The 18,766-nt window shown below is 37.5% G+C and overlaps 1 protein-coding gene across 1 annotated transcript in view; it reads left to right on the plus strand.

Moving 5' to 3' along the window:
- Window positions 1–18,766, plus strand: part of C2H8orf34 (chromosome 2 C8orf34 homolog) — a 185,932-nt gene that overhangs the window by 154,824 nt on the left and 12,342 nt on the right. The window lies entirely within an intron of this gene.

Below are 18,766 nucleotides of genomic sequence, written 5' to 3' on the forward strand. Positions count from 1 at the left end.
ACCGGACAAGAGGAATTTTCTGGGATTTTGTTTGTATAATTTCTTTGCTTTTTTTAATGCTAATGGGATGGCATTTAGCCACCTAGAATATGCAGGTAAGTGTCAGCTAATATGATGACAGTCTGATTACCTCCAGGTAGAGGCAGAGGGTCATTTGCCAAGTGTACTGAAATGCAGTGAAATGTGCCCTGAGATCCGCAACATTCCACTTTCTTCCAGCAAATCAAGTTCTTTGAATTCCTCTCCTTCAACACCTCTGAGGAAATTTTTGCTGCACTTTTTTGTCCTCTTCATTGTCTGTCCCCAGTACATGGTTTTCCACATGAAGCATGTCCTTTTGCTTATTGGCTGAAGTGCTCTCTTTTTGTTGTAGCTCTCCCTGGTGGAGTGTTGGTATGGCCTTTGATGTGTCTTCACAGGTGGAGAAAATTTGAGATGTGTTGGGAAGTGAAGGGAGTTTGCACATGGGTGTTCTGTGCTGCTGTTTGTGCTGTGTATGTGGACATTTCTGTACATCTTTACTGCTTTCTGTTTGACCTAGTGGAGCTGGGTGGGCATCTCTGCTCCAAGCTGCTCTTTCTCAGGTGTTCGGCCACGCATTTCCAAAGGACTCATGGCACTACCGCTGGGCTACCTCATCACTTTGAGCTGAACTCCTCCGCTGATTGAAGTATCAGTTTGGGAAACAGAGATCCTTGCTGACACTCTTTGATGCACCCCAAATCTTTTGTGCTCTCACAATTCCCACATCCTGTGACAGCACTTGGACACTTCCACAGTCGTCTGACACTGATGTTCCAGGAAGCTGCCCTGCTGCTGTCCTGAGATGAGTGGTCCTGTCTCAGCTTTGAGAATAAGCTCAGATCCACAATTAAATGGTGCAGTCCTTATCGTTAAAATGATACAATTTAGTGTTCATTGTTCTGCTGCCAAGCAAGTATCTGGCTCTGGACAGGACTGTAAGAATTTAGAAGTGCTTTCTGCAAACCCTCTATTTGATGCTGATGTGTTGAAATGCTCCAGAAAGTGCTTCTCTCAGTCCCAGAACTTGATGAACAGGCAGTATTTACTGCAATCTATTTTTGACCTTCAGAGCTTTCAAATCTGCCCTTTGCTTTGTACATTCTGTACACAGAGGTACCAATTTCCTCTCTTATGAGGGAGAGAAAAGTTATTCATATGGTGATAGATCCTGTAACTTTAGAGAATGAGAAAATAATTTTATTTCTGGCAATGGAAAGCAATATTTATATCACAGAGAGGAGGTAGACTCTCCAATATATTATACAGGATTCTAAATTTATTATACATATTCAATTTTTTCACTCAAAAAGATTCCTTTTTTTATAAGATTTAAGGTTCCTTTGATGAAATATTTGAAACTTGAGACTTTTTTTATTGCTTCTATTGCCTTGAAGTTGAAATTGATCATGTAATAAAATATACTTATTCTGTACATACAATTATGAAGCTTTCTTCCCTACAGAATAATTTTGAGTTACTATTCTACTGGCATATTTCAGAGGAACAAGATTTAGCTAGGGCTAAATTATAGAAGACACGTAGCGTAAGCAGATACAAAGTTTGATCTACCAATATACACCTAAGCGTCTTTTTTTTTTGTGAGGGTTAGAAAATTAGTTTTTGATCTGTAGCCTAGTCCAAACCCTAAACAAATAGTGTGGTTTGGCCCTTTTGGAAAGTGATTGTGTATTTCCAGTGGTGGCAGGCAGCACCACTCTTTGATTTATAGCAGAACATCTTTCACTTAATATTGACCATATGGCAATTTTCATCACCTACATTGTGCAGGACCTGTGTCAGCAGCACACGAAGCAATGAGCCTTATCCAGGAAATGTGACTAAGATAGAGGATGCTGCATTGTGTCATATTGATTGATAGCACAAACCAGTCATAATTAGATATCTCTTAATCTTTTGTAAACATGTGGCAGGCTTTTGAACTTCATTGCATTATTTGGACATTATTGAATTATCAAGTATGCCAGCTTGTTTTCAAATTGTAGATTTGAAGCAGATTACAACAAAAATGTGTCATGGAACTATTTTATTTAATATAACCTATTTTATACATAATCTATATTAATTGATAGCTTTAATGCCAGAAATGGAGAAGGAGGGATATTTTTGGGAGTACTTGATCTTCATAGAATCATAGAATCATAGAATGGTTTGGGTTGGAAGGGACCTTAAAAATCATCTAGTTCAAATCCCCCTGCCTTGGGCAGAGACACCTTTCACTAGACCAGGTTGCTCAGAGCCCCATACAACCTAGACTTGAACATTTCCAGGGATTGGGCATCCACAGCTTCTGTGGGCAACTTGTTCCAGTGTCTCAACATCCTCACAGTGAAGAATTTATTCCTAGAGCAAATCTAAACCTGCAGTCTTTCAGTTTGAATCCATTTCCCTTTCTCTTGTTACTACATGCTCTTGTAAATAGTCCTTCTCCATCTTTCTTGTAGGCTCCCTTCATGTGCTGGAATGATGTGAATATTGCAGATCTTTCACAATGAAGTTTTTCCTCCCAGTAGTTTATTTTTATAGTTCTAATTGTTGCACTGCATATTGGAACAAAGCTGGAAGCAGGAACACATATTTGGAGAGGAAACATTTTTTTCCACTACTTATGGAAATATCCTTACTGGAATTCTCTGACGACAGTGACTTGGCTGATATGCAGGACTGTAGGAGGGTGTTGTTGGTGCAAGTGAAATAGACTTGACTTGGTACCTCACTGTACCCACATTATTTATGCACTGGTTATGTGTGGCTAGTTGGAAAGGAAACTTCTTGGACTGTCTGGTGACACTGCCAGGTGACATGCCAAACATCATTATGTAGGGCATGCTGCTCATGACATTAGCTCCCATTTGGCAACATGTTTTGCCAAAGGTGTGTGTAGAGATCTGCCCTTCAGTTGACTGATACTGGATGATTTATTGAATACATAAAGCTTTGTGAGCTAGACATAACAATTCCACTGAGGCTGAAAATCATATGGCTCTGTAGCTGGACTGCCTAATGGCCAATGTGTGCCTCCTCAAGCCATTGGAGCCTGTTCTGATCATACTGGGACTACAGTAGTTACTGCTGAGAAACTTCCCCTTTCCCTGTGCCAGGGTTTATGTACTGTTAACCGCTTTCTTTTGTCAATCGCTTTCAGCCAGATTGTTTCACAAATCATTAAAGTATTAAGCCTAAAAACTAAAATTATATCTTGGGTCAAAGATGGAGCTGATGTTTACAGAAACCTCTAGCTAGTTGAAATGCAAATAGCAGTAGATCCAAGACACAATATGATTGCACTACAGGCATATGGAGGTGGACTTGGAGGGTGGGAGGTGAGGGCTAGGAGGGAGAAATGAAGATCCACTATAAACAGACAGTGCATATAAGTACAGTAAAACCACATATGGAAAAACATGGCCAGTATGCATTATCAGTATGGTTACAACCTCTCACCTAGTCCCAGATCCTTTCACAATTAATTCTGAACTATTGACTTTACTATGAGTTCTCTCAGGTGCTTTCTGATACCATAGTTGCTTTTATAATGGGAAGAGAATTAAGTGATAAGAGAGAGAGAGAGAGAGAGAGAGAGAGAGAAAGCTCAAAACACATTTATTGTATCTGTGATAAGAATGAATTGCTGCAATGATAAAGTAAGTTGTGGGAAAGACAAGAGTGGTAATTTTTGTAGTCAAGAAGAAGAAAAATAATCTGATAAAAAAAATATTATGTTGAACTCCTTCTGCCTCAATAATGCTAATAAAGATTGGCTGGAAACCACTTAGCTCTCAGTGACACTCACTATTCTTTCAGACATTCAGTAGTTCATGGGTCCTGCAAATCAAGTTGTCTATCAATGTAAGTTCAAGGGGCCAGCATTTGGGTTTGGTTAACTATCCTTCCGGATGGGTCTTACCAAAACCTACTGAATATCCCTCCATAAGTCTCCAGAACACTTATGTGTCTAACTTCAACAAATTAATCTTCCTGATTTTCTTTTTCTTTTTTTTTTTTTTTTTACAAAATCAGTACTTCCTTTAGACACACCCCATGGTTTGCATACTCATTTAGCCACTACATTTCTGTAGTATCATCTGCAGTTGGAAACATTTAGTAAATTTATGAAAATGGACCACTTTCATTAAAAATACTCACTCCTGTCATGGACTTGTCAAAATCCTTAGGCTCTAAACATATGGCTTGTAAATGTGTAGTGTTTAAAGCATTACTTATGTTTTGTTTCATATTAATATATGTGATAACACATTTCTAAAGAGGTCTGCCCACATTTTGGAATGTTGGATTATGTGTGCATTTCTTGAGTCTTTACAATAAAAAAAAAGAGCTATATTTGGTAGAAGTCAGTGTAGCTACAACAGATTTAGCACTGGCAAGTTCTTTAGTTTTGATTTTTCGTGAAGGAAAAAATGCTTTTTTTCTCTTGCATAATGATGATAGTACTGAATATAATGTTTCTTTAGCAAAATTCTGATGGGAATTCATTATTCTTTCCTGACAAATGCTTTTTTAGGAAAAAAATTATTTTTGGAAAAAGACTTAAGTTCTACCGAAGTATGCCAAATATGTCTATATAAATTTAACATGTACCGACTTCCTCTATATTAAACATCCGTGTTTACTGGCAGCCAAACCAAACAATGGTGCAATAAAAATAAACAAATAGAGAAACTTGTTTTCTATTTCTAGTTTTTTGCCATCCAATCAGGTAGAGCCGGTTTTTACCTCCTTTGATGAAAGTAGAGTACAAAGAGAACTTGACTGATTAGAGAAGTACAGTTCTTAGACTGAAATGATGAGAAACTTCCAACCATAGGCTGTAGACCAACAGCAGTAAAATTTAAGAGCTTTGATACTGATTTTCCAGTGGTGGGATTTCATACCTTTTATGTTCAGATTTCATTAGTGGTCTGGAACTAAATGAAAAGGGAGAGGCTTTTCTTAGATGCCAGGAGAGTTGACCATCCCTCAAACTTAATAATTGTGCTGTGGCAATTAAAATGATACCAACAGAATTCTGGTGTATCTTTGTATCAGACTAAGAATGCTGATTTTTCTTTACTTAAAAACAGCTTTAAATTGAGCATCTGAAGTTAGATAGATTGCATGTTTACCCAAATATTACGGACTTCCCAAAATTGTTTGACCCTTTATCCAGAAAGGAAGAGAGGAGATACTTTACCTACTGCCAATGAGCTGAGTAACCTAACCCTCTCAGTTGTAAAGCTGCTCAGTGCATTGGAAGATTAACTAAAAGGGTCTCTGGAAAATTGCCAGGCTTTTTAAAAAAATTAATGCCATCTATTTTTAATAAATGTTGACATGTCATTATCTTCTATACAATTAACAAGTAGGTTAATTGTTCTTCCCTCATGTGATGCAGTCCCTGATCCCTTTCAGCTGCCAGTTTGCTATTACTGGAGGAGGTTGTAAATAAGAACATTTCTGAGCGACTTGATAAGAGGGATGTATTGTGTTCATGAAAAGGGCTTCCCCATGCTTTATGAGTTGTGATGGTAGAATAGGAATTCACCGTGGGTATTCTCAGTTCAGTCAGAGAAAAAACGAAGGTTTCTAACTAGGCAGAAGCCTGGGAAACAGTTGAGAAAGAATGTAAATAATTCTTTATCTCTCTTGTTGTTCACATTGTTTATAAATAAATTCTGCCACTGAGCGTCATTCACTGCACACCGATGGTGTGAGATGTTTTTACTCTTGGACCAATAGAATGGGTCTGGATGATACTCTCTATAAAAGAGAGATGTATTTGAAATAAATCAGACTTCTACTCTCTTGCCTTCTGAAGTGGAGCCATTTCATACCGTCCTGCCTCAATGGCATCAATTCACCATTGCCAAAATTATATGTGCTGTCTATGGCGGAAAGGATGAAAAAAATAAGGCAAAGAAGAAGTCACTTGAGTTATTTCCTTTCTCCATAAAGCATTCACTGTCATACCTTTGGGTACACTTCCCTTTCTGTGACCTGCAATTCTGCATGCAAGCTTCTGGGTCTTTTCAGCTACTCTTCGTTATTAGTTTGCCAAGTGCCATTTAATGTCCCTGTTCAAGGAGATACTTTCCTTGTTCATGCCTATAGTTAGATTTAAATCAAAGAGAATTCAGAATTGGGTGGGATAAATGAGCTCTGTCTTCCAGACACACTTAGAACATACTTCCCTTGCATGTGAAAGCGTTAAGTTGCTACGTGCACTGTGTCGCATGTTTTGAAGTGATTCCTCAAGTCGTGAGCTGAATTCAATAAGCCATAATCTGATAAGATTACTCTTTATCAGGGACCCAGTATTAACATTATTTACCTTGATGGATGTGTTCCTTTGTTTTGATGTGTATATGCTGATTTGCTCAACATTGAATAGAGATTATCTAAGATATACAATGTCAATAGTAGATTCTTATCATAAGCATGTTTGAAGAATGTCTATCAAATTTCATTTACCCTTTTCCTCAGTAAGAGAGATTGTAACTCTGTTTTGTGACATGGGCTTTTTGTTCCTTGTGAGTACAGCACTTGGTTAATCTGCTGTGATTTTAGGGTACAGCACTGGAAAGTCATGTCCTATTGAGATCTGGTTTTAGCAGCTCTGATAGGTATCCCTTGTAGTGTCCCACTCAAATTTATATTATAAACTCTTTGCCTTTGTATGGCTGAACCCAGCAAAGTAGAATCAAATAAAATATGGAATGTGGCATGGCTTCAGTAATAATTAAGGTGGGAACTCAGCTGGATGTACTGTTGCAATTCATAGTAGCTTCATCTTTCTCTATCAATCAGAAAAAATCCCTTTTGCATTTATGCATTGCTAAAAAACACACACAAATGCATGCTGGATGCAAATTTTTATACATTTTAAAAATTTAAATTGAAATTAACATTTAAAAACATTTCCATGCTAAGGGTAATAATATTTCAAAAAGCTTCATCTTACTGTCCTACTCCAGATGAGTATGCATGTGAAAATGCTGAATTAAATTCTCTTAGAGATGAAAATTAGATTTTAACTTTTTAAAAATAAATTTCAAGGTTTTTCATTGGTCAAATCAGCTGATATTATAAGTGCTGTTGGCTCAGGAGACACTATCATATTCCAAGAGGACAGCCACTAGCTGCTGTCTTATTCCAAGACAATAACCTCTAGATGAATACCATGAGATTTAAAGAATGCTGAATAGTTCCTAGTTTTAGCCTGCCTCATTTTATAGCTCCCTCCATTTGATTAAAGTGTCTTTGGGGCATGCAGGATAGCCCCCAAAAAACCTGTATTTTCGTAACCTATCCAAAAGATGACACTTGAAATTAGTTTGCTATACACTTGTGGTCACATTAAATCAGCATTGTAATAATGACCAATCAGTCCATTCAAATGTCAAAATGCTAAAATATTTCTGACCTAAATGAGATCTGTTTTCAAATACACGCTTGTATTCGCAGTGTAAACATAAAATATGAAGACGGTGGAAACCAGACTCACAGAAAGGCCTTTGTGCTTTACTGCTGGTTTTCAAAGAGGCTATAGAGACTATATGGAGTATGCCATGCCTCACATTGTTAATGTTAAACTATTTAGTGATTTAGCCTTTTATTAAATGACAATGTTTGAATAATGGACAATAGAGGTGGAAAAACTGTTATTCTGTAGCTAAGCCAACATAGTTAGAGTTTGTGGCCTCTCTGTTATTGTTCATCTAGAAGATAGAGAAAATGGCTATACTGTGAATCACTCTGTGGAATACTTTAGAATACCATGTTATTGAATTCCCCATGAAACCTGGCTGGATTACAGCACTACTTCTTTTCCTATCCATTATCAGTAAAATCCCACAGAGGCGATAGTGGACTTTTAATGACCTTTGTTTATAAAATCATCAAAACTGTATCTATACTCACTTGACAGCTAATTTAAAAAGGTTTGTCTCAAGTTTGATGTGGACATTGGTTAAATAGCTTCTTCAAGCCCCTCATTCATACTTATACTGTATCATGAAATAGCAAAGTTTAAGAGTTCAGATACTTTTCCTGTATGGAGCACAGGCGTTTTATCAAAACTAGAATGTTAGAAACACAAACCAGCATTGAAACTGCTATTTCTCAATTTTGACATGAATACTAGCACTTTCCAAGTTACACTGTAGTGATCACAGCAAAATTATTGCCCTTATTTATGATATGCTAATATCAAGTTTCATCTTTTGTCTTTTAAATGTCTACAATAATATTCCTACATCCACTGAGAACAATAAGTGATCTGGATGAGGGATCAAGCATTTTACAAGAAGTTTTTTATGCACTGCTTCCCACAACCCCACAGCTCAGAGAAATCCACTCAGTCTTCTGGTTTTGTTGTCATTTGTTTCATTCCTGTCTTTTCAGGCAAAATGGAATAAAGACTTCTAGGTGAGTAACTACACATGGACACTGAAACAATGAAATTCACAGAATGCATGATTCCTTTACTGGGGATGTCTCTGTATGCACGTATAGATTATCTCAGAACTAACAAAGTCTCACTTTCATATCCAAAACATACTGAGTTAATCAAACAAGCCCCACTTTATTGACTCTGTATATAAATATCAAATTTTAACAGCTCTAGTTATCACCTAACTCTAAATGTCATGAAACTTTTCAGGCAGAAAACCAATGAATAGATTTTAGCACAGATAGGTTCTAAATACAGCCAGATCCTCAGCAGAAAAGCATCTATCCTGTCTTTTAAAAAGCTGCAGATTCAGAAATTTTACTTTAAAAAAGCTAAATATTGAACTGAGCACAAATCTTGGCCTTAAAAAGGTAGCGAAATCTTCACTCTGTAGCGCACTCTGGTGTTTAGGGTCCTGCTCACAAAAATCAGTGGCATGGGATTGCTGTTCTGGAATCAGAAGAATGGTTTGATTGTGATTTTCCAACATTTTGAGTGCTCTAGGCAGCAATATATAGAACCCAGAACCACTCTATTGTTTGTTTGGATTTTTTTTTGTTTGCTTGTTTCTTTTTATTTTTTCGTTTTGCTTCAGGCTTTTGAATACTGAAATGTGGAACTGCTCTACCAGACAAAAGAGCAAGGTCAGAATAGTTAGTTCTCTAGTTGTGATGACACACGCTTGGATGAGTTCATGGCCTCTCACTTTTGCATCTGATTTTTTGGAAAAGACTGCGCATATGCAGGAAGATTCTGTAAATATTTTCAACAATCAAATTTCTCACTGGAAGCTCTTGGCCCTTCTTTCTTTCTCAGTGCCTCCATGAAGGAGCTGATAAAGTTTCTAAAATTTCTTTAGAACATTTTGTTTTCTGCTTAAAAATCAGCAACTAGCCCTGGTAGAAAAAACAGATGCTTGAATGGTCATCTTTCTGCTTTATTTTATTTTGTACTATCCTCCTGCCATGTGTTTTCACTGAGCAAGAAAACTCTGCTTGATAGTGCCTAGATAATGCAAACTTGAGAAGTAGTTGTAGACATTTCTAAACGACATTTCTATACCATACCATTTTCCTTATCAGTCAAAGCTACTGCTAATCATTTGGTGATGTAATAAATCATTTCGATTTCTTGATCATGCATTACTTCAAGAAAGTGCCATGGTGACCCATTTAATCCACTGTAAAGCCGATCACTACAATGAGGATATAATAACTATGAGGTGTTCTTTGGAAAGGCAGTTTAGCTCTTCTGGTTAGGACTACATAGCTGTTACTTAGCCAAGAGCAGTATTGTACATCTGTGCCTTGCATCACATAGCTTTGCACACGTCGATGTGCATGCACAAACTTACCTGGGAACAAATCCAATACTGATTTGAAGACCCCTGTAGTAAGTGGATGGAATGCCAGCTTTTGAAATCCTGCTTCTATATCCAGAGCATATAGTGAGCGTGGCACAGCCTCCAGAGAAGGCAGAAAGACAGATGACACGTGGTAAGCACATCTAGAAAATCATGCAGAAGCTACCAAAAGAGAGTTGGGAAAAATGCAGTAAGTTTGGCTCTGCACTCACTGTTTGGACAGGGATGGATTGGGAGAGGAAATCATTGAGAGCAGCCTGAGGGTTCTGATGGATGAAAAGCTGGACATGAGCTAACAGTGTGAGCTTATTAGCCTAGAAAGTGAGCTGCATCCTGGGCTGCATCAGAAGAGGAGTGGCCTACAGACTGAGGAAGGTGATCCTGCCCCTCTACTCAGCCCCTGTGTGACCCCGCCTAGAATTCTGTGTCCGGGCCTCAAATCTTCAGCACAAGGAAGATGTGGACCTTTTAGAACTGTTCCATATGTGGGCCATGAGGATGGTCAAAGGGCTTGAGCACCTGTCCTATGAAGACAGGCTAATAGAATTGGGATTGTTCAGTCTGGAGAAGAGGAGGGTTCAGGGACACCTCATTGTGGCCTTCCAATATCTAAAGGTTGTTTATTAAAATAAGGAGGGTTACATTTTATGAGAGCATATAATGATAGGGTAAGGGGAAAAGGATTTAAACTAAAAGAGAAGAAGTTTAGATTCTATGTTAGGAAGAAATCAGTGTGAGAGTGGTGTTGCACTGGAACAGGTTACGTGAAGAGGTTTTAGATGCCCCATCTGTGGCAGTGCTCAAGGCAAGGTTGGATGGGCCTTGGGCAACTTAATCCAGTAGACAGTGTTGGTGGAGATTGGAAAGAGACGATCTTTAGGGACCCTTCCTATATGAACTAATCTATGGTTGGCTTGAAAAGAGCTGTTTCAAACCATCAAGATATTCAGCTTTATAACAGCATTTGGAGGGGCTTACTAATGCCATTGTTCAACTGAAGAGTTGAACAAGTGTCTTTCTTTCTTTAGTTTCTTTTCTTTAGTTTGTTTTGATCTGACTTTTTAAATTAAATTAGTTGGTCCTGCTTCTATTTGCTCCATAGCAAATTGTGTGTATTAAATAGCCACCGAGTTACTTATTACAATCTGTGATTGTCTCTTAAGACTGCCACAAAATCTATGGCAGAACTTCAGACACAGCAGAGTTTAAATTTGTCTGTTCATATTATAATTTAAACACAGGCCAATGGCTTTGTAGACATGCAGGGTTTGGTTTGGTGAGCAGGCTCAGTAGTTGCCAGTGTTGTGAAGGTTGAGTTATGCTTGAAAATGTTCTCCTGGTTATTGCACATGGATAGGTCAGAGGTCTTGTTACCAGGATGGATATTTGTCTGGGTTCAATGCCTTGATCTCTCTGTTGCATCAGTTTCAAGGGCAGACCTTTATTTTGCTATAAAATATGACTGCTATCATACAGGAATAAAAGATATTTCATTGAATTAATATTAATAATTTTTAATACAGTGAGGGCAGTTTCTTGTGAACATATGGTTGCTGCAAGCTGGGTATTGTAGTCTCAGTAGCTGCAGAACAGATTTTCCTTTCCACCCACTTCCTGACAAAGAATTACCAAAGAAATATCCCACCATGTCTTCTGTTTAAAATTAATTGCCAAGACCAGGTACTCCAAAAAGAGGAAATCAGTGGAGTTATCTTAATTTGTCCTCCTACATAAATAGACAGTGATTGCATAAACAGGAAGAACTAAGCATCATTAGGAAGCACATTTGGCCTAAGTGCATTTTCTGGAAATATTTATGCTCGGCTCCTTGTTTTTTGATAGTCAGCCTACATAGCTGGGAGGAAAGTGGTCTTGGGTCCTTTGCTTCATTACAGGCTGCAGGCTGATCTCTTACAACCCCAGATTTGTTCCCTAGAACTATTTTACTATTTCTGGGGGAGAAGTAATCTCAGTTGTATGATGAGTGATTCTCTTACTTCTTATATACCTCTAAGACATCCATTCAGTTTCAGGGGGATTCCACGTTATGCAGCGATTTAGATTACTTTTATGGATTACTTACTGTGTTTAGCACTGTGTGTATGGGAAGCCTGTCACAAATCAGATCTGCCAGAAGGGGGATGTCAATGTGGTTAATTGCTTTGATGTAACTGTATTACATATTGGATATAATTGAGCTAGTAAAATTACTCTTTTATAACAATTAAACACCTAAAATCTAATTTGCTACTTTTAGAGTAATATTCTTTGATTTATAATGTGCTGGGAATGGCTGTAGTCATTGTAGATCTATGAAAATACTTATATCTGGTGTTGACACTACAAATTTAAACTTCTAAAAGATATGTTTAATTTGATATTTAAGAAATTTACATTTAAAAACAGTTTTACTAAAAAACTGAGCTATATTCAAGTAGAAAAGGCTGTTGTATTTTAAATTTCTTTCAACTCAATGTCTTCCAAAGCATGTGCCAGTTATGTTGGACTGCTCTAGTGTTTGCAAGTTTCAACATCTGCTGGACTCTTTATTTTTCCTGTATAATGCTGGAACCAAGCTCATTTCTACTTGAGAATCAAAGCTCTGTCCATCATAGCAGTACAACCCCTTCAAACATTGCATGTATGGCAGTGACTTTGGTTTTTGTAATATTTTTTTTTTGAGTTTTGTTTTTCCTTTTCTATCCTGTGCTCTGCCTTCTTTGCCATACTTTCTAAATGTTTTCTTATATCTCTCCTGATTTAGTCTGTGGTTTAGCATCATGAAGATTTTTGTGCATGAGAAAGACACATTCATAAACTAAAACCAACTTTGAACAAAATGTCAGGGTTTTGCAAAATACCTGCCCTGACCATCAAGGCAAACATCCTTTTGACTGCAGAGCACAAACCTCAGAAATTACTCTTTCCCTTCCCATTTCTCTACTTTGCCCTATTTCCTCTTCCCTTCTTAGCACCTTTTCTTAGGGAAACACCTTTGCTTTCCTAAAACCTGAAGACTCTAGTCCTGCTCTCCTTAGCACTGTTGTTGTCCATTACTCTGAAACATGCTGATAGGGAGAGCATCCATCTCCCAGCCTGAGGAGCCAAGACAGGAGAGACCAAAAAAAGCAGTTGTGAAATTTGTTTGCGCCTCACAACAAAGCCTGGACCAGGAAGTGTCCACCGAAAGGAGAGGAGTAAATTACAGTAAACCTGGTGCTCTAGCAGCAGTTATTTAGGATATGTTGCTATGGAGCAGCCACTAACTGGGTCTTGGCCTTGACCTGTCACTGTATAAAACTGTCATTATTTGCATTCACAGGAGCTTCAACATCTCCAAACAAAATGAGTTAAGTAACATCTCATTGCTTTTTAATGGGTTTGCAATTTTAATTTTAAGAGGGCAAGTGTTACTGCATGTTTGTTGGAGTCTGCTGGTAATGAAGATACTGGTCTCAGAGCAAACAGGATAGTAGAGAGGCTTTTGGACATCTTTTTTGCTTTTGTCCAGTCCCTGCCCTTTGAATTGTTTAATGGAGGCAAACGCACAGGCAGGAGGTATTGGTGAAACCTTTGTCAGCTCTTTCAGTTCCCAGCTAATTTAGAATCTGAATACTAGCCCCAACTCCATTAACACTGAAATAATCAAATGTGTGTTATTTTGGACCAACTTAGTTTACATTAGTTCTGTTATCTTGTCTTCTTGAAGCACATGACCATTAAACTCAGCCATGTAATGGATAATGCAGTAATGTTTGCACAGTTCATGTCTTATTACAACTGATTATGTACTTGGACAATCAGTACTGTACGACCAGTCCCAAGAGAGGACTATAATTCAGCAGTTCTTCTGAATGCTCTATGAACAAAAGCATGCCCACATGCCTTCTCCATCTATACCCTGTCAACATGCCAACACTGCAGGAATCAAAATTTGCTGCAGCTTCACTACATTTTTGTGCTTTTTTCGGAGTCTGAGATGAACAGCCTGAAAAGTAGCTATTTATGTTATTTTTTGAGTTTTCTTAGGATATAATTTGGATCAATCACCTCTTTGTTTTTCAATGTAATTTGATTTCAAATCCCTATTTTTCCATTGTATTGCTGAGCTAGCTTTTTGCTTTCACTAAGAAGGATTAGAATAATCTCATATTGTCTCGCTGAACGTGACAGTTGACATCCTGAAATTATATATTTATGTATGTTAAACCATAATTAAAACACACTATGTTGCACTTTAAAAGCTGATCTCATCATCTTCAGTTTAGCTCATTTTTCTCTTTCTTCACCCATGCCCCCATTCCAATGGTGGATTGAAACCAGGCTTTCTGGCTGCAGCCTTTGAAATCTGAATTTCATCAGTGATAGAGCACTGGAATGTCTGATTTGAAGCAGAAAAGATTTATTGCAATCAGTGTTAGTGTGCACAAAGTCACGCCATCCTGTTTTAAAAGTTACCTACTGCCTCTCTCTTGCCTCCAACCACTCCACCTGACTTAGACCTTACTGTAGAACAGTGTACTTGAAATCCTATCTCAGACAAGGGTGGGGTTTTATAATGATTCATTCAAATATGTAATAATTATGATCAAAGCATATTTCACAAATTGAAATTAATCACATTTTTAGTGTTGGCCCATGAACAATAAACAATTTCTTGTAGGGGGCCCTATTAGAGATCAGTGAAAGTTCAGAACTTAATTTGTCTATAGTGCATTTTTGGGGGGGTAGTAGATGATTTCATACAGACTTTCTGGCTCTATGTGAGCTTTCCTTTTGGCACAAGTTTACTTAAAAAAATGTGGAACAGACAGTAGCTGCATTTCATAAACCATTCTATTATTTCAAGTTTATTTTTAATACTATAAATTGACAGAAAATCTTGGCAAGTGTGTTAGATCAATTATCTGTGATGCTTTTAATTTATAGGGGAGATTGTGATTTTCTACTAAGCACGAAATCGTATTAGCAATTGGCAACTAAAAAACACGTTTTCCTAAAAGCTGTATATGGAGCAAATGAAAAGTGTACAATCAGGAAGAAACCTTGTGGGAGTTTTCTTTTTCTTTCTGTAACATTGTATAAGTACAGGTAAATTTTAGACAACTGGGAGCAGTTTGTTTAGGCAGATATCTGTTCAATGTGCTTTTAAACATAGACTCGCTGTGAGTCTATCTGGTTTTGCTGTCACAAGGGTTCCTATGTCATTCTCATATTGTAGAGATGAAATTAGGTTCCTCTCCTGAAATGTGGGAAAGATTCCACAAAATGTCTGTTGTTCACAATCGATACAGGAAGTAAATCAATCTACTGAGTAACAGATCTCTTCAGAAAGTGCCAAAACAGCTATGAGTTATTTGAGGGATATGACCTTGCTGTCCTCTCATTGTCTCAAGGGATGACAAAAGGAGTTAATTTCATGTATATTCCTCATGTAGATATTTATCATCAGTAGTGATACATTCTTAAATTTTCTTTAAACACCTCCAAGATGAGTTTCTAGCGCTGGCCAAACATTCCAGATTGGTTCTAACAAAAGGGAAAACTTTTAAAAGTTTGAGAAAAAAATATGCATGATAGCTGTGAGGGAACGTTAGGTTCTTCACAGGGTAAGGACATGACAAGACAGAGAAAAATACAGGGCACATTGGAGAACAAAATAGAACTTTTTTTTTTAAATATCTTTTTTGATGTCTCTTCAGAAATGTTTTTGGGTTGGAAAATTAATAAGATGAGTCCAGCACAGCTCTCAGTGTGGCTGGATTTACAATTTAGTGACGCTCTTAGTACAGTGAAGTCCCGGAAATTCCAGATGTTTTCAGGATATACTCACAAACCAAATAGAAATGTGGTTATAGGTCATGTAGGTAGCCCAGGATCTCAGGATTACTATAATTAAGCTTTGCCAAGATTTTTCACAAAGTATCCTGAAAGCTAGATTAAAGATGAATATAAATGAGGGTTTCTACCAGGAGTGTGGGTCCACCTTTACAAGAACTTCTGCTATGAACAGGCCTTTGCCAATGAATTCTTATTCCTGTTATCTTTATCTTGGTAGAGGCCTTGTTTTTTGGAGGAGTCCTGAGAATCTCTGGAATTCTGCCAGAATTCCAGAATCTGCCAGAAACTGAGAATCTCTGGCTTTCCTGCCACTTCATTTCCCAGAGACCCTGTAAAATGATAGGGTAAAGCCCCAGATTTGTACTGGTAGACTTTGGAATTACAGGAGTACGTAGGCTTACCATTTCTCTTCATGAGCCATGGAGAGAAATGGCTTCATTGAGCCATGAAGGTTAGGAGCAGAGTCTTTGACTGTTTGGTACTTTCAATACATGCAGAGCTGTAACCAAGCTAAACTTGAGAACTAAGAACCTAATCAGCTCCTACCAGTTTGCATATTTTTTGTTTAATTTATATGTAATACAATTTTCCCACAGATTACACTGGAGGAAGTTTGCATATGCTGACACCCTTACCTATTGATACTGTATTTGACTCTAGGATTTATGAGTAAAGACTTTTCTGCATGTTTTTTACTTTAGTGTATGTGCAATCTGCCATGGCAAGATCTAGGGAATTCAAGGACAGAACAGCTTTGAGAAGATTTTAAATTGTATTCAGAAAGCAAGTTAGGAGATAATTAGATGACCACCCTTGTGGAATAAAATTGTGTCTCTTTTGTGAAGACACTGCTGTAATTGTTTTGTTAGTTTTGACTTACTGATTGGAGTGAAATACTCAAGACTGGACTACTGGTTACCAAATTTACTTATTTTATATGAATGTTAGCTGTGTTTTAACAGAATGGGGATGGTCTTGCTGTAAGAGCTAATGACACTACTAGTTCGCAAGCTGAAATTATTTCTGTTTATTTTGCTTTTAATTGACTTGGATTATGTAATCTGTGCTATTGCCTTTTGCTCTGTGTTTACTAACCTCAGTGCTGTGTCTTCTGCTTCTTTAAATTACAGTGGCTTTAATAGTACATGCAATTCAAAACCTTGTTTGGATGTATCTTAGTTGTTTTACCTCTTGTAGCTTTAAATTACAACTGTTTAGGTCAGAGAAGAAAGTCTGTTTAATCTGTTTCAGGTGGTTAATCTCAAAACATCACCTCTCTTTAGCTTTTCAATCGCCTGTCCTTCCACTTTTTGTTGGTAAACTCTATTGATTCCCGTGGTGGACAAAACTTTCTCCTTGCACCACTTATCCTCCGCTGGGCTGTCCTGTGTCTTGGCTAAGACAGCCTTGCTGCCAGTCTCAGTGACCATCATCTGTTGTTCTTACAGGCTTTTGTGCATTCATGGGAAAACTCCAGCCAGGCTTCCATCTATTCTGTTTAAATCCCTGGTGCTCTGCTGCGGTGCTCTTTACTAAGCAAGACATCAGTCAAAAATTGACTGTTCATCCAAAGTCATCAACTAAACAAATTTCCATTCATATTTATGGTCTATCTCAATTTATTCTTGCTGAGGATCTGCCTTACCTTATTTTACTAGCTGAAGTAGCCCACTGTACCCCTTACTTATTAATATTTATCTGGACAGCAGAAGGGAAGCTGACTGAGTGGTTCTTGCATAGCCTGACCCACTGGGAGGTACTAGAGAGTGGCTAGGACACAAGGAAGGCCTACAGGTCTCTCTAGGGGAAAATTCTGGGACTCTCTGCAGAGCTTGCTACAGTGATGAGCCTTAGTCTTGTTTGAAAGGCTTACATGCTCCTCTAATAGAAAAATAGTACAAATAATAACACCTTCAACTTAGCTCTCATACTCCTCTGAGCTTTGTGTTTGTAATATATTAACACAGGCAGACATTGATAAGTACTTTTTTCCACTTTTTTTGCTGTTAAATTTAATCTGTAAATGGATATTACATATATCTGAAGTACTATCTATTCAAGTAACAGAAATTCTTATCTATTTATGCAGGGACTAACTAGCAAAATGAAGGACAAAGACTGTGACTGAGGTAGTTGTGCACATGAGGTACAAAAATGATTGGATCATTCCCTGAAGACAAAGATGTGCACAGCTCAGTTCACTTACCTCTGACACACACATGCCCAGGTGAACTTATTCTCCCAGTATGTCTGCCTCTTATTAATGCTATTAAAAATTATTTCTCCAAACAAGACGAAAATATGCCCTTAAGGTAACAGTTTAACATTTATTTCCAATATTATATTTGCTTTTTTGGAAACATAGAAGAGAAATATCCCTCATTTCCCAGGTGGAGTAAAGGGGAACAATATAAACTTTGTATTTTAGTGTGAAAAATGTAAACACAGATGAAATGTACTTCAGAACTCATTTTGCCAAAGCTTTTCTTGGATGATTTCCATCAGCATAGTTATTGTAATTATTTTCCAAATGTTACCCATGTGATTCTCATTTGCTGTGTGTTTAATTCCCTGCTTTAAATGAGGGCACTCAGGTATGACTAAAGACAGCAGACATCTAAAGATTTGTAGGTAGCCTGCATAATGGCCCCACAGTGGTCACATAGGTGCTCATGTGCTGTTATATGAAATACAAGGACGGGTTAAAATTCTATGTGTGGATTCAATCTTGTGCCTTTTGAAGCTAAAAAGCAGATGTTATCCATGGCATGATACTTCATGTATAAAATTAATATTTAAAATTATTTTTTAAAATTTAGTTTTGCTATTTGACATGTAAAAGCCTAAGGTTTCCCATCAAAAGTATCTAAACTAAGTAATTAAAGGTCAAAGCAATTGCAGTAAAATTAGAGCTACTTTTGAATTACGTTATTCTCATAATTTACTTCTCTTAGTCCTTCTCCTCTAGACAACAACTACAGAAAAGCAGTGCGTCTCAAATTCAGTATAAGCATCAAAACTTGTCAGTTTAGACACTAGTTAATCAACCAACAATAAAAATTTTGGACTTA

Source organism: Taeniopygia guttata, chromosome 2, assembly GCF_048771995.1.
Source record: "Taeniopygia guttata chromosome 2, bTaeGut7.mat, whole genome shotgun sequence".
NCBI classification, from domain to species: Eukaryota; Metazoa; Chordata; class Aves; order Passeriformes; family Estrildidae; genus Taeniopygia; species Taeniopygia guttata.